This window comes from Protopterus annectens, chromosome 10.part0, assembly GCF_019279795.1.
Source record: "Protopterus annectens isolate FY-2018-M chromosome 10.part0, PAN1.0, whole genome shotgun sequence".
NCBI lineage: Eukaryota > Metazoa > Chordata > Ceratodontiformes > Protopteridae > Protopterus > Protopterus annectens.
In genome coordinates this window covers 562,590,262-562,606,074 of record NC_056744.1, presented here as the reverse complement: position 1 = coordinate 562,606,074, position 15,813 = coordinate 562,590,262, and positions in this window count along the sequence as shown.

Sequence of the window (15,813 nt, the reverse complement as noted above, 5' to 3'; positions counted from 1 at the left end):
TGGGTTTGCATGAGCCCCAGTAGTATTAATTGAATGCATCATGTTTCTATCTTTGGCTGTCTGGGTCCTGCCTGCATCACTTATGTGAACTTCTACAGGCATTTTGTGGATGACTCAATTTGCTGATTATTTGCAGAACACCACTACTTTTCTTACGTTCACTATGCATTACTCTCTGGAGAGTATTGATTTCCTGGATACATCTGTCAGTAAAAATAAGTTGGGTTCACTATCATCTAGTATGTTTAGGAAATCTTGTAAGAAAAATAACCTTCTACATAACACGAGTGGGCACTCTAGACATGTTCCCATAAAATGTGGTTAAGAACCAGGTACTCAGGGTAATGCGATTACACACTGATGCAGTGTCCTTGGAGAAGGCTTTGGATACCCTACATATTGAAGTGTTAGAATGTGGCTACAGGATAGGGGTTATAGAGTGGACCATTGAAGAAGTTAGTAGGAATGGAATCAAACCTTATTTTTCTGATTGGTCTGAGCATCAGTCAGAAGGCTTGCAGCCCCTAAAGGATAGTGGTGTGAATAGGGTTGTTTTGATGTATTCCAGTAATATCAACTTTGTGTGTGACATTTTAAAGAAAAATTGGCCAATATTGATGACAGATGAGGATATAAGTAGAGTAGTTGGAAAAGTTTTACATTTAGAAACAATAGGACCCTCAAACAACGCTTATGTTATAAGCAAACTGGATTTGTTAGGACATGTTTTGAATGGCAGGGTACTTATGCCTGCAGATCATGCAAAACCTGTGGATACATTTGGTCAGCTACTTCAGCTATGCATCCCAGAACTCATAAGGCTATTGTGTTTCGATTTTATGCAGATTGCACTGACAAAAATCTTGATTATTGGGCTCAGTGTATTGCTTGAGAAATGTTTTATGTTGGGAAGACTAACCATACTTTGAAGGAGAGAATACTTGAACATGTGAATGATATACATAATGGTAAACTTACTAATGCACTAGCCAAACATGCCCTAGAACTAGGTCCACCAGTTTAAATTTTTGGTTTTGCAGAAGGTCAATGCCAATATTAGAGATGGTGACATTGCTACTGAGACTATGTTCATGGAATTAAGATGGATGTTAGATTTTAAAGCAGATGCATATCCAGGACTTAATAATACTATCTCTTTAAAGCTGGCACTAAAAAGGAGAGGCTTACATCATTAAGACAAACCATGTGATTTTATTATTGTCTTTGATTGGTAGGAAAAGTGTTTAAATGAGTTCTAACAGACTGCATGTTTTTTATGGTCTGAGGAAGCTGTAGTCCCACGAAAGCGCTTACCTATTTTTACTGTTTTATTGTTTTATAATTCTGATTAAAGTATGTTTTATCCTTACTTCAGCATAGTGGACATCTTTTCATTTAGTATAAAAGGAAACAGCAAGAAAAACAAAGCAAAAGCACTTGCTGCCACAGGATTCATCATGAATTTCTGTTTAATTTGATTTTCTCCTTAATTCTTCACTAGGGCAGATAATTTGTCCTTCATATTGCATTCTTTCACCAGCAATGATGATTCATCTGGGAACCCTACATGACAGGTCTTCTTACAGTGAGATGAGTGAATCCAGGTTGGTAGTCCTGCACAGCGTACCACAGTAAATGGCATCAGCAGGATTTTATAATGTCCCTTGCAGCAGTCTGCAAGCAATTCTTCCTCTGGAAGGTCTTCACATAAACCCAATTACCAGACTGCAGTTGGTGACAGGGCTGGTCAGGAGGTTGAGGAAGAGCTTCTCATACAATTTTATGATACTGTTGTAACAAACTGATATGACTTTTACAAAAAGTCAACATAACATCATCCATTAGATTTAATTCTTTGTTTGACATGGGGAGGAATTAAAAGGGCCATGGGTCTCCCCATTAATATCTCATAGGGAGTCAGCTTGCTTGTGATATTCAGCATGCTTCATATACTCATTAATGCTAAGGGAAGTGCCTTAGGCCATTTAAGGATTGTTTCAGCGCAAATTTTTGAAATCTTATTTTTTAGGGTCCTATTAACCCTCTGTACTAATCCAGATGACTGCAAATGGTTGGGACAGTGAAGACTCAACTTAGTATTAAAAATCATGCATAATTCCTTCATCTGGGAATTGTTAAAAATAGGTCCTCTGGTCAGTATTAATAATACAAGATACACCAAACCTAGGAATAAAGTCATACATTATTTTTTCACTACGGTGGTAGATTCTGCCCTCTGACATGGGTAAGCTTCTATGCATGCAGAAAACATACACACCAGTACCAAAATATACTGTAAATTACATATTTTCAGCATCTGGACAGGTTCTAGCTTCACATTAACAAAAGGTCCCCAATGTGGCGATATGCATGCAGCCTTAAGTTTTGCATTTTTGCTAACATTATACTCTCTGTATGTTTCACAGTTATTAACATCCTGAAATATCAAAGAGGAGACATGAGAAGCTTACCAACTTTGGGTAATTTGATTAAATAAAGTGGCCTTACCTGCATGGTCTAGTAAATTATATGTCCTTACCAGGTAAGGTAGCAAGGAGGTAGGTGCCACCAGTCAGCTGTCCAGATGTTGCTATATTCCATCAGAGAATTTAATACATCCATTCTTGAGCCACCTCTGGACTTCGCCATGTGATGCTTGAGCTTGGAAAACTGACACCTTTTTAAAGTCAAACATCATCACTATTAGAGTTTTGCAATAGCATTAGATAAGAATTATTACAATTTTCTTCTACAATTCGTTTAGCAGCTTGATTTGCCAAATTGTTCCCTTTTGAAACACTGTCTACACTCTTCTGATGGGCACTATATTTGATTATAGCCAGCTTTGTAGGCAGTAAAAGGGCCTCCAACAAATTGCTTGCATGCTCATAATTTTTAATTTTGGTGCCCATTGAGGTTAGAAAACCTCTCTGCTTCCAAAGCTGGCAAAAATCACGCACCACCCCAAAGGCATAACGACTGGCCATATAAATATTTGCAACCTTGTCCTTGGCTAATTGACAAGCTTTTTGCAAAGCCACTAAGTCAGCTATTTGGGCAGAGTCAACACCTTCTAATCTTTGTTGAAGCAATATTTCATGTTCAGTACACATGGGAATCCCTGTTGTTAGATGTCCTTTTTGGTTTCTTCCACTGGAACTATCCACAAATAAGTCCAGTTCAGCATTGTGTATAGGAGTATCCCTTACGTCATTCCTAGGAGAAAGCAGATAGTTAGTCACACACACACACACACACACACACACACACACACACACACACACACACACACACACACACACACACACACACACACACACACACACACACTCAATCATGCGGTTCAAGGATGCAGGATTTAGAACAGGATAGCATAAGTGAGAAATTGATCAGAAAGAAGTGTAAGTTCATATTTAGCTAGATGTGCAATCAAGAGTGGCTGAGTTTTCATTCTAAGTAAGAGAGATGATACAGAATGTGGGACAGCTACTGTGCGATCATACCTGAGCACTAGTGATTGTGCTAGATTGACTAGAATGGCCACAGCAGCGACTGGCCTTAGGCATGTTGGAAATCCCTTTGCAAAATAATCTAGTGCTGTACTATAATAAGCTACTGGATGGTAGTTATCCCCATGTTTTTGTGCAAGCACTCCCTGAGCAAATCCATTTCTTTCATGACAAAATAAAATTAAAGCCTGTCCATAATCTAGTAACCCCAAAGCTGGGGCAGTAGTTAATGCTTGCTTTAAATTCTGGATTGAATTTTCCTCTTCACTATCCCAAGTGAGGGGTTCTGGTGTATCTTGCATCTTGCTTTAAAAGATTTGTCAAAGATTTAGCAATTTCTGCATAATTGGAAATCCACTGTCTGCATTACCCTGTCATACCTAGAAATATCTAACCTGATGCTGAGTAGCTGGACATGGCACCTTAGCTATTGCCTCAATATATGAGATGGCAACATCTGTCTACTACCCTGAGATATCAAATGACCAATGTAACATACCTGAGGTGACCAGAGCTGCAATTGTTCATAGGTTCATAGGTGTGTACTAGGCTAATGGCCCTGAAGCCTTTACAAGCCTAGTCCATAGAAGTGCCCTGTGTCCTTTTCCTGCAAGAATAGTCAGAAGATGAAGGGTATTTTGCTGACACTGCTGAAAAAGAGTCAGATGCTATTAGTAAATCATCTACATATTGTACTAACACAAACCCACCTGGAAATGTCACATCAGCTACATCCTTTTTTAGAATTTGAGAAAATAATTAAGGAGATTCAGTGTATCCTTTTGATAACCATGTCCATGTATACTGCTGTCCCTGATAAGTAAGGGAAACAGAAAACTGACTTTCACGGTGAATGGGTACAGAAATGAATGCTGAACACAGATCTATTACAGAAAAATATTTTGCTGTAGATGGTATGCGACTAAGTATCATTGCTGGGTTTGGAACCACAGGAAAAGTTGGTAATACTGCATTGTTTATAGCCCTCAAATCTTGCACAAACATATACGTATCCTTTCCTGGCCTTTTCACAAGGAAGATAGGAGTATTACAAGGACTTCTGGCTGGCAATATTATCCCTTGTTGTATCAAAGACTGAATTGCAGGTTTGATTCCCCGCTCTGCTTCTGGTTTCAGTGGATACTGTGGAACAGTAGGGAGAGTTTTTGATGTTTTCAGATTTATTTTTACCAGTTCTGCAGATTTTAATATAGCTACTTCATTAGTGTGTTACCCCATAAATCATCAGGTATCTGCTGCATCAGTTTTTCAGTTGTATGTATGCCTTCAGGAGGCTGTTCCTCAGCTTCTGCTGAAACTGCTAATACTTCCCCCTCTGATTCTGTTGGAACATCCAGATACACCCCTTCTGATGTACAGTAAATAGTACAACCCAGTTTGCATAACAAGCCTCTCCCTAGCAGATTTACTGGTGCAGTAGTAGTACTCAAACGGAAGGCATGCTTTTCTTCAATCGCACCTAAAGAAATGGGTCTAGGTTCTGAAACAGGACACGTAACAGTAGCATTTGTTACTTCAACTACTTTTACTTTATGTTCTGATACTGACATTTGACTATCTTAAGTAACTTTTAATACAGACCTAGTAGCTCCAGTGTCCACCATAAATAGAATTTTCTTTGACTTTATTTCTACTTTAACTTAGGGTCCCTTTTGATCTATTGGCAGCAAAGGATCAACATTTATTTCTGTCTCATTTCCCTGACATAGTCAGTACGGTGATTCTTGACTCCTTCCAATGTGAGGAGGTAGTGGAGGAAATACAGCATTATTATAATTTGGCTGACATTCATTCCAGGTACCTTGGACTCTCTGCATTCACCTGTGTAAGCATCCCCCTCTACAATGTCCTGCTTCTCCAAATTGAAACAAGAGCCATCAGATGAGGCAGGAGGGCCAATGCCAGCTCACTGTTACCAACCAGCTTTACCTTGTTCCCCTCGACCAGCACTCTTAGTAAATTCTGTAGCAATCCTTCTCCCCCTTCCCATGCTCCATCCCCTTGGGGCTTCTAGCTGCCTGATTTGCAAAGTTAACAGGCTTATCCTCAGTATCCTTCCACCATTTTTCCTAATACTCAGTACAGTGATTTGCAGCATTTAATAAAAACTCTAAGTCCTTTCCCTGCCAGTCTATGAGCACTTGCTTTACTTGATTTTGTACATTTTTCTTGACACTGTTATGGCACAAACAAGGATATGTTACTCTATTAGTGTGATACAAGGTTATGCCACTCATTCCTATCATTGCACAATACTCTCCAGGTTCAAGACTTACCTTGTAAATGCAGTTGACATGGTTCTGTCCTTGTAGACTCCTTTCCATGGCTGTATTCTGCAAGCTGCAACAAAAACAAATGAAAAGGCACTAAAGGTCCACAGTGGTACAGAGGCAGAAACATAGAGAAAGAGAATCCATTTGAACCACTAGGCATAAAATTATATAACACTTTAATAAAAAGAAGCCAAGTACGAATAAAATTAGCACTTTTGGGAATGAACCCCTTCATCAGATTGTCAAATACAAATAAGACATGCAATTTAAATCATAAACAGGCAATCAAAATTCAGTTTAAAGGCCCCCGCCCCTTCAGGATAGGTTTGAGTGGGACAATCCCATTCAAGCCAGGGCCTCTATTTGACTGGACTATCATCCTTCAACTCCGGTAACTAGAACTTTTAGAGAGAGAGAGTAAAAACACTTGCTGTTATGGATAATAACCCATTGATGAAAGTTAAATTGTCTAATTAATCTATTGCCAATATTGAATCAGACATTGATGGTGAGTCTTTTACTGAACTATTTACTTTACATGAGAATTAATTATATAAACTAAATCAAATGCAATGGCAGAGATTTCATCTTGAGGTGTGCCTGCACTTTAAGATTGCACCACAAGGACTTTGAGTCCTATGCATGCCTACTTATGGAGAATTTTATCCGGATTTATTTGCTTGCTGGCAAAAAGTTAGTTTAGGCACTAGTTTCACTTATATGCAGTTACTTACTGATTTTTTGAACTGCAAGAACAACAGTTGATCAAATCTATTGAGAGGAGACAGAGTGAAATTGAAAATAAGTTTGCCAGTGAACATTACCTTATGAAATTGGACTCCCTTTACTGTGCGATAAGCTTGTATGATTCCACACTATAGCAAGTGAAGACTAAGAAACTTCCCAGAGACTATCATGACTTTTGCAACACAAACATATTTATATGGCCTAATAATCATCTATGGAGAGAGAGGGTTAGTTTTACTACAACAAAAACAAATGAAAAGGCACTAAAGGTCCACAGTGGTACAGAGGCAGAAACATAGAGAAAGATAATCCATTTGAACCACCAGGCATAAAATTATATAAAACACTTTAATAAAAAGAAGCCAAGTACAAATAAAATGAGCACTTTTGGGAATGAAGCCTTCATCAGATTGTCAAATACAAATAAGATATGCAATTTAAATCATAAACAGGTAATCAAAATTCAGTTAAAGGGCCTCCGCCCTTTCAGGATAGGTTTGAGTGGGACAATCCCATTAAAGCCAGGATTTCTATTTGACTGGACTATCATCCTTCAACTCTGGTAACTAGAACTTTTAGAGAGAGAGTAAAAACACTTGCTGTTATGGATAATAACCCATTGATGAAAGTTAAGTTGTCTAATGAATCTATTACCAATATTGAATCAGACATTGATGGTGAGTCTTTTACTGAACTATTTACCTTACATGAGAATTAATTATATAAACTAAAGCAAATGCAATGGCAGAGATTTCATCTTGAGGTGTGCCTGCACTTTAAGATTGCACCACAAGGACTTTGAGTCCTATGCATGCCTACTTATGGAGAATTTTATCCGGATTTATTTGCTTGCTGGCAAAAAGTTAGTTTAGGCACTAGTTTCACTTATATGCAGTTACTTACTGATTTTTTGAACTGCAAGAACAACAGTTGATCAAATCTATTGAGAGGAGACAGAAATTGAAAATAAGTTTGCCAGTGAACATTACCTTATGAAATTGGACTCCCTTTACTGTGCGATAAGCTTGTATGATTCCAAACTATAGCAAGTGAAGACTAAGAAACTTCACAGAGACTGTCATGACTTTTGCAACACAAACATATTTATATGGCCTAATAATCATCTATGATGAGAGAGGGTTAGTTTTACTAATGCTCCTGGCTCAATAGCAAGAAGTACTGTTAAAGCTTCAGTTTTGACAGCGAGTGATACACAAGCTGCTTCATCTAACCATATAGGACTCTTACCCTTTGATTCTATGTCTTATTTATTATTTTATTTATTTCACATTTGTTATCTTGGTTAGTCCAACTGAGTTTGCAAACAAACCCATTTTCAGTGGAGACCCGAGGGGAAAAGCACCAGGAAACATAAGTGCATAAGGCTTCTCAGTTGATACATTCTAACTCTGAGCAACACAAACTGTTGTCTGATATTGATACAAATGGTACTCCTAAGGCAGCTGTTGAGTTTAATGGTACAACTAAGCTTCCTCTTAGAGCTGAGAGTGCTTCTTTGGATGTTTTAACTTTAGGAGCTAGACCAAAGACAACGAGTCTTAGAATGTTTTTTTCCTCAATTCCCAGTGTCGGTCAAAAATAAATCAAATGAATTGAGGTTTCACTCCAACAGCAGGGGGCAGAAACACAGGAAAATGTCATTATGACAAGTGCTTCTGGTGTTGATCAGATTGTTTATAACATTTCTTGTGTTACTTTATCTACCATACAACTAGGTTTTGAACAAGGGTTTGACTTTTGTGCAAGCTATACCTTCTAAATTAAGTGATGTCATCCTTGATTTCAGCCTGTTTGGTAGGAATGTTTTGTTGAGACAGATGTTTGGTGTTAATTCTGTCTGTATGAAACAGAAACTGAAGAAGCCCAGCAGGTTTGTCTTGCCAACTAATTCTGCCATTGATACCTTCCAAAAGACTTGTGACAATGACATCACTAGTTTTATTAATTCCAAACATAAGCACATGTTCCATAATTTGAATGCTGATAAGAGCTGTGTTTTGCATATTCTAATGGATGATAAGAATCTTACCATAAGACCTGCTGATAAAGGCGGAGCCATTGTTTTAATGGATACTTCGTATTATTCTAATAAAACACAGGAGATGTTAGATAAGGAAGACACCTGTGTAAAAGTTGGACCGTCCATAGTTAAAGACACTGTAACCAGAGTCAAGAATTATTTTGTTGAGTTAAGTAATAGTGGAAAGTTGTTGGAAGATACTTTTAACTTTATTTGGGTTGAACATCTAATGATACCTATATTTAATGGTCTTCCCAAAATACATAAAAATGAATTTGATCCTCCCCTTCGGCCGATTGTTTCAGGCAGGGGATGGATCACATAGTTATCTTCCTTTTAGATAGAATCAAAACTTAAAGTTGTGATATATTCAGTGCCTAGGATTTTGAAGGATACTCTTCACTTTTTGACCTTTTTATATGAATTCATGTCCACGACCACACAGAATGAGCATCTTACATTCGTCACTTTGGACTTGAATAGCTTATTTACTGTCATTCCAAATGACTTTGGCTTCAAAGCCATTGATAATTTTCTCAGAACACACAGCTCTTTTGACAGTGAAACTATTATGCAGATTTCTTTGCTATCACAGGTTATCCTGGACAATAATGTTTTTGTATTTGATAACCAATATTATTGGCAGCACTGGGGAGTTACCATGGGCACTCCCAGTCCCTGTGTAAACTCATATGCCAACATGTTACTTGCTGACTGAGAAGAGAAACTGATTTTCAATGTTGAACATAATGGAAACAGCTTTCGGTATATTATTCATGCTTTGTGGATAATGTGTTTGCATTATGGACTGCTACAGTTGAAAATCTGAAACATTTTGTGTCTTATTTAGAATTGACCACTCAGTTTCTGTATTTTACTCTCAATTCTTCATCCCCTGACATTGATTTTTTAGATGTCAGATTTATGTTGAGGCCACCTAATATTATAAGTACCTCCATTTATTGGAAACTATGTTGAAGGGACAATTTACTGATTAAGAGCAGTATGAATCCATGACATATTTTCGGCAATATAATTAGAAGTCAAACTTTTAGGATGTCTAGATTATGTATGAATGGTGACATTTTTTAATATGAGACTGAATGTTTTGCATTTCACTTAGTCTCTTGAGTATATCAAGCTGATGATTTTATTTATTTTATTTTATTTTACATTTGTTTTCCAGAATAGTCTAACTAGATACACGTCCATTTCCAGTAGAGGCCCGGGGAGAAAAGCTCCAAGACACATACAAAATACAATATAAAAAGTAGTAGCAGTCCAAACTAAAAAAAAAAACAGTTATTGTTAAATAAAAATTGTTATTAAAAAATACAAAATACAATACTCATAATGAGCATAACACAAACAGTAAACAGTAAAAGGCAATGTACAAGAGAGGATACTATATACATATATACATAAATTTGATTTGCAATAACAAGGTCTATTGATTCTTTAAGGATAAGACTATAAAGATGTAGAGTATTTATTAGTGTGAAGGAAGAAAGTTAGTCAGGGTTAGTACAGGAGCATAACTAGTGTGTATTGAGAAATAGTTTTAGATTCTTTTTTTTAAAAAGTGTAAGAGAAGACAGAGTTATGAGTTCAGTGGGTGGTAGATTCCATAGCTTTCCAACAGTATTAGAGAACAGGGAGTCTCCTGCTGAGTTGTTGGATCTGCAAGTACTGATCAGCAGTTTGTTTGAGGAGCGTAAATTCTTAAGATTGTTGTAAGGGGTAATGAGGCTAGTGAGTATTGGAGTGTTGGTGGGTTGATACAGGGTCTTGTGGGCTATAGCAAGCTGGTGAAATTGAAGCTGGTTTAGAAACTCTAGCCAGTCTAGTTGTTTTAGATTAAGACAGTGATGAGTTCTGAAAGGAGAGCCAGTGGCAAATCTAGTAATATTATTATAGGATATTGGCAGTTTATTGAGGTTGTTTTTTAGAAAGATTAGTGTATATAGGTGAAGCATAGAGGAGAGTGGAGATTAAGTGAGTTCTGGCTATAACGGTCCTAGCCACTGGTGTAAGAAAGGGTTTGATTCTATAGAGGAATCCCAGTTTTTTGTTGACTGATTTTATTGTACTGCTTATATGAGTATTAAAGTTGAGGTTGTTATCTATTGTTATTCCCAAGAGTTTAGTGGTTGGGTCGGGAGAAATGAGAGTACCATTATTAGATATGAGTGTGAAATCTATAGGGGTGGACAGTCGGGTTGGTGTGAAGAGTAAAAGTTTAGTTTTTTGGGGGTTTAGGAGGAGGCAGTGGTTTGAGAACCATTGTTCTACAGTATTTAATGCTTTTTGGGTAAGGGACTGTAGTTCAGTTTGAGAAGTGGCTGAACAGATTATAGTAGAGTCATCTGCATATTGAATACAGGTGGTGTGTGGAATTGCTGATTGAAGGTCATTAATATAAATGGAAAATAGGAAAGGGCCTAATATGGAGCCCTGAGGAACACCAAGGGAAATGGGAAGGTGATTAGATAGTTTATTGTGCCAGAGTACAGCCTGCTGTCTGTTTTCTAGGTAAGATTTGAACCAATTTATGGCTAGAGGTTCGAGTGAAAGGGATTTTAGTATATGTAAAAGGAGTTGGTGATGAACCATATCAAAAGCTTTAGATAAATCAATGAAGACTGCAGAGGAAAGATTATTTTTGTTATGGTTTTTGTTAATGCAGTCTGTGAAGGATAGCAGGGCAGTGGTGGTACTGTGGAAAGGTCTGAATCCATGTTGATGGTTGGCAAGTAAGTTGTTTTGAAGTAGGTGGTTACGTAGTTGCTTATGGATGCACTTCTCCATTATTTTTGCAAGAGGAGATAGTAGAGCTATAGGACGAAAGTTAGAGAAGTAATTGGAGTTCCCACCTTTATGTAGTGGGATGATATGAAAAATTTTCCAGATAGATGGGATAGTTCCTTCACTTATGGTTCTGTTGATCAGAATGGAAATGGGATAGGCAATGGCTTTAGCTCCTTTTTGCAGGTATTCTGCTGAAAGTTGGTGAGTTGAAGGTGTGGTAGGTTTTAATTTTTGGAGAAGGGAGCAAATAAAGGAAGTAAATACTGGTTGTAACTGAAATGATGGGGATGAGTTTGTAGTAGAAGTAGGCAGATTTGAGGTATCAGGAGATAGATGGCTATCAAGAGTTTGGATGGCATCTGTGAAGAAAGAATTGAAGGCATTAGCAGTATGTGTGGGATTCTCGGGGTTAGAGCCTAGTGGGTTGGGTGTGACAGAGTGACCTGGATATAGAAGTTTGTTAATGCTAGTCCCAAACTTTTATGGTTCCTTTTGGTAGGTTTGCTGTAATTGGAGGTAAAAGTTTTTTTTTGTCTAACAGGATGTCTTTTTTTGTATTATTTCTAAGTTGCCTAAAGGTTTGGTGATCTGTAGGATTCTTAGTAGTATGCCATTTTGCCCAGAATTTGTTTCTGAGAAGGATTTTTTGCCTAGTAGCATTTGAGAGCCAAGGGGCTGGTTTAGCTTTATTTCTAACAGAGCGTGTTGGGGCGTGGTGGTCCAGGATGGCTAAGAATGATGAACTGAAGTATTCTACTGCTTCATTTAGTGGGAGAGATTTTAGTGGTGACCAATTACATTGAGTTCTGTCTGGAAAAGTTCTGGGTTAAATTGCTTTTTGGTGCGTACTGTTCTGAAAGTGTTTGGGTAAGTTAGGTTGGTTTTATGTCTGATAATATAAGTTAGTGAGTGGTCACTTAGGTCATCTGGGAGGGTTCCTACTTTGTATGTTTGATGAGGACTATTAGTAAGTATCCTGTCCAAGGTACTTTCTTTGTTGTTGGGTCTATTAGTTCTGGTAGGGGAGTTAATAGTTTGTGAGAATCCATATAGGTTAATATGGGTGGTGGATATGTATTACTGCAGGACTTCCAGTCAATATTAAAGTCTCCTAGGACTATGATTTCTTGTGGGAGATTAATAGAAAGCCAGTTAAGGATATTTTCAAGGGTATTAATGTTATTTCCTGGAGGAAGATAGATACAGATAATATTTATGGCTTTACACGAGTTGACCTGAAATTTAGAGATGAATATTTCAGCACTATTTTCTAAAGATTGTCTAAGATTTACAGTGCTAACTTGTAGCTCTGCTTTAGAGAGTATTGCTACCCCTCCTCCCTTTTTGGCTGTGCGGTCTAGTCTAATGATATTGTAACCAGGTGGGGTGACTTCATTGTCTTTAACAGTAGGTTTTAGCCAAGTTTCAGATAAACATAGAATGTCAAATAGGTGGACATCTAAGAAGGCATGTAGGTGAGCAATTTTATTGTTAATGCTGTGTATATTGAGATGTGCTATAGAAAGTGAGTTAGAAGGTTTGGTAGGGGCTAGGGTACTAGTGTTATTCAGGCTGCAGTTTGCAGTGGTAAAGGTATAGTTTGGGCCAGGGTTAGGATGAATGTCCCCGTCTAGTAAGGAGTGGGGGTATATTCTACTTTTAGGGTGGAGAGGCTTACAATAATAGTCAAATAATTTTCTAATATTTAGATTGGTATACTTAATGTGTGCTAGTCTATGATATTTGGCTAGTAGGTAGCTGGGTTTGGATATGATGTTTAGGAAGTTTAGAGAGATAGCTAATAGTGGTGTCGAAGTGAGTTTGGATGGGAAGAGAAGGGTCGAGTATAGTGGCAGTTCATAGGAGGTTAGGAGATAGGCAGTTGTTAGAGGGGGAAAGAGTGAAACCAAGAGTAATAGTTGTACTTGGTGTGGGATGGGTGATATAGTCATTATATTGGATTGAGAAGTGGGGGAAGAATGGGAAGTAAGGTTTTGTGAGCAGGTAAGGAGATATATCAATAGGTGGGGTGTTGTAACAAGGAGGGATGGGAGGTTAGGTAATAAAAACACTGCTTCCATGGGACCAGATGGCGTCCTGGGTTGCGTCCTACATAAACTCCAAGAAGAACTAACCCCTCAAATAAAACAGCTGTACAATCTCAGCCTCACTACAGGATATGTGCCCACAGAATGGCGTACAGCAACAGTGGTCCCACTCCACAAAGGTGGAGCCTCTACGGACCCTGGAAACTATCGCCCCATAAGCCTGACTAGCCTAGTCTGCAAGGCTATGGAGAGGATCATCATGGAGCTCATAAACAAAGACATTGGGGACCTACAGACACTAGATCCTACCCAATTCGGCTTCATCAAGGGCAGATCCTGCTTTTTGAACCTGGTCGACTTCTTTGAAACAGTCACCAAAGCCATAGATGAAGGGAAGGTAGTCCACGCAGCCTACCTGGACCTAGCAAAGGCATTTGACACAATACCCCACTTGGGCATCATAGATAAGCTATCCAGCTTAAATATAAACCCCTATGTCACAAGATGGGTCGCAAACTGGCTCAAAGACAGAACCCACAGAGTGAGAGTTGCTGGAGCCATGTTAGACTTGAAACCGGTCACAAGTGATGTCCCACAAGGTTCTGTCCTGGGACCGCTCTTGTTCGGTATATACTTTTCTGAGGTACAGGCCAATGTGGGAGGACTATGGCTCACCAAGTTCGCAGATGACTGCAAACTGGGCGCCATAATCGACTCTGCAGCTGACACAAACATCCTTCAAAGAGGTCTCACAGAGACTGATAACTGGTGCCAGAGCCATGGTCTAAAGCTAAATGCCAAAAAGTGTATAGTCATACTCTTTGGCAAAACAATGTGCCCACAAATTACCACATAGGTGGTAACCCATTAAGTACAGAGAAAGTAATTAGGGATCTGGTGACCCAAGTTGATAGCAATCTCTCCTTTGACAACCACATTGCCAAAGTGGTTTGAAAGACCTTCTACATAGCCCACCTCATCATGAAAGGATTTACATCTAGATCAAGAGAGGTAATCGTGCCCCTTTATTCATCCTTCATCAGGCCTATTATAGAATATAATGCCCCTTTTGGGATGTACCTTACCCGACACCTGCAGCAATTAGAAAGACCCCAAAAGTACCTCACCAAGAGGATCAAGGGACTCAAGCAGATGCCATATGCTGCTCAGTTAAAAAAAACTCCAGCTCTATTCAGTTGCATACCGCCTACTTCGAGGTGATCTATGCCTGACATATAAAGCTATGTCCAATCCAGAATTAATGGACATGCTCCACCTCAGTAAATCAAAATCTCTTAGAGCCACACGCTCGAGGGACTTGAACCTCAGCACAGAAATAAATAGAACTTGCTGGAGGGACAGATTCATAACCCAGAGGCTCCCTTCACTCTGGAATAGAATTCCAATTCATGTTAGGCAGAGCACCTCACTGAATCTCTTCAAGAAGAATCTTGATGAGTGGATGGGGGATCGTAGGTTTGTCCCGGGGATTACTTCCGTGTCACTATTAGACAGAGGCACAGTAAACTAAACCTTAAAAAGGGCACAGTATACTCAAATCAAGGGGTGGCGTAAGCCAAACAAAATCGGGCTAGGCTTGTAATTGCCCCAGGGCAGATAGCCTAGTATGAACCTATGAACCTATAGGTGTGTTGAGATAATGAGGGTTGGGAGTGGTAATGAGGTGATCTGCTCGATTGGAGCAGATGTGATGGGGGTGTGGCTTTATAGGAATAAATGTAGGAGGGAATTGGGGGCAGGGTAGGGAAGCAGAGTGAGCCCGCAGGGCGAACGGAGCAGGTAGAGACAAGAGAGTAGACTGTCGAGGATGACAATCAGTGAAGTATGAAAGTCTGCAGGTAAGTCTGAAAGTAAGAGATGTAGAAGAATGTTAAGAGGCTAGCAAGAATAGACTTAGGATGTTAGAGGAGTAGAATGTGATTTAAGATACCTTGGGACAAAAAAGAGATAGTGAAACTGTAAATCAGAAGAAGACTGGGAACTGAGTTAGGGAGATTTGGTAAAGAATAGGTGAAGAAATTAAAAGACAGAAAGCTTATATTAAGACACCACCTAGTGGTCAGTCACTTTATTGCAACAAATAAGTCCCCTAAAGGGGATGTCAGGCTAAGGGAGAGGGGGGAGATAAGCTGGTTTGAGATAAAGAGGGTATAAACTGGAAGTAAGGATTAATTAAACTGCTAAAAGGGGGGGGGGGTTGGCTGCTGGATAACCTGACTGGGAAGCTTGCTTAACCTAGCAGTATCTTTATATTAATGTTATTATTACAATTTTTCAATAGCTGTTACAACACATACTTTCACTGTCTTTTTTCAAGGAAAAGTCTCTCAGGGAGCTGGTAGATT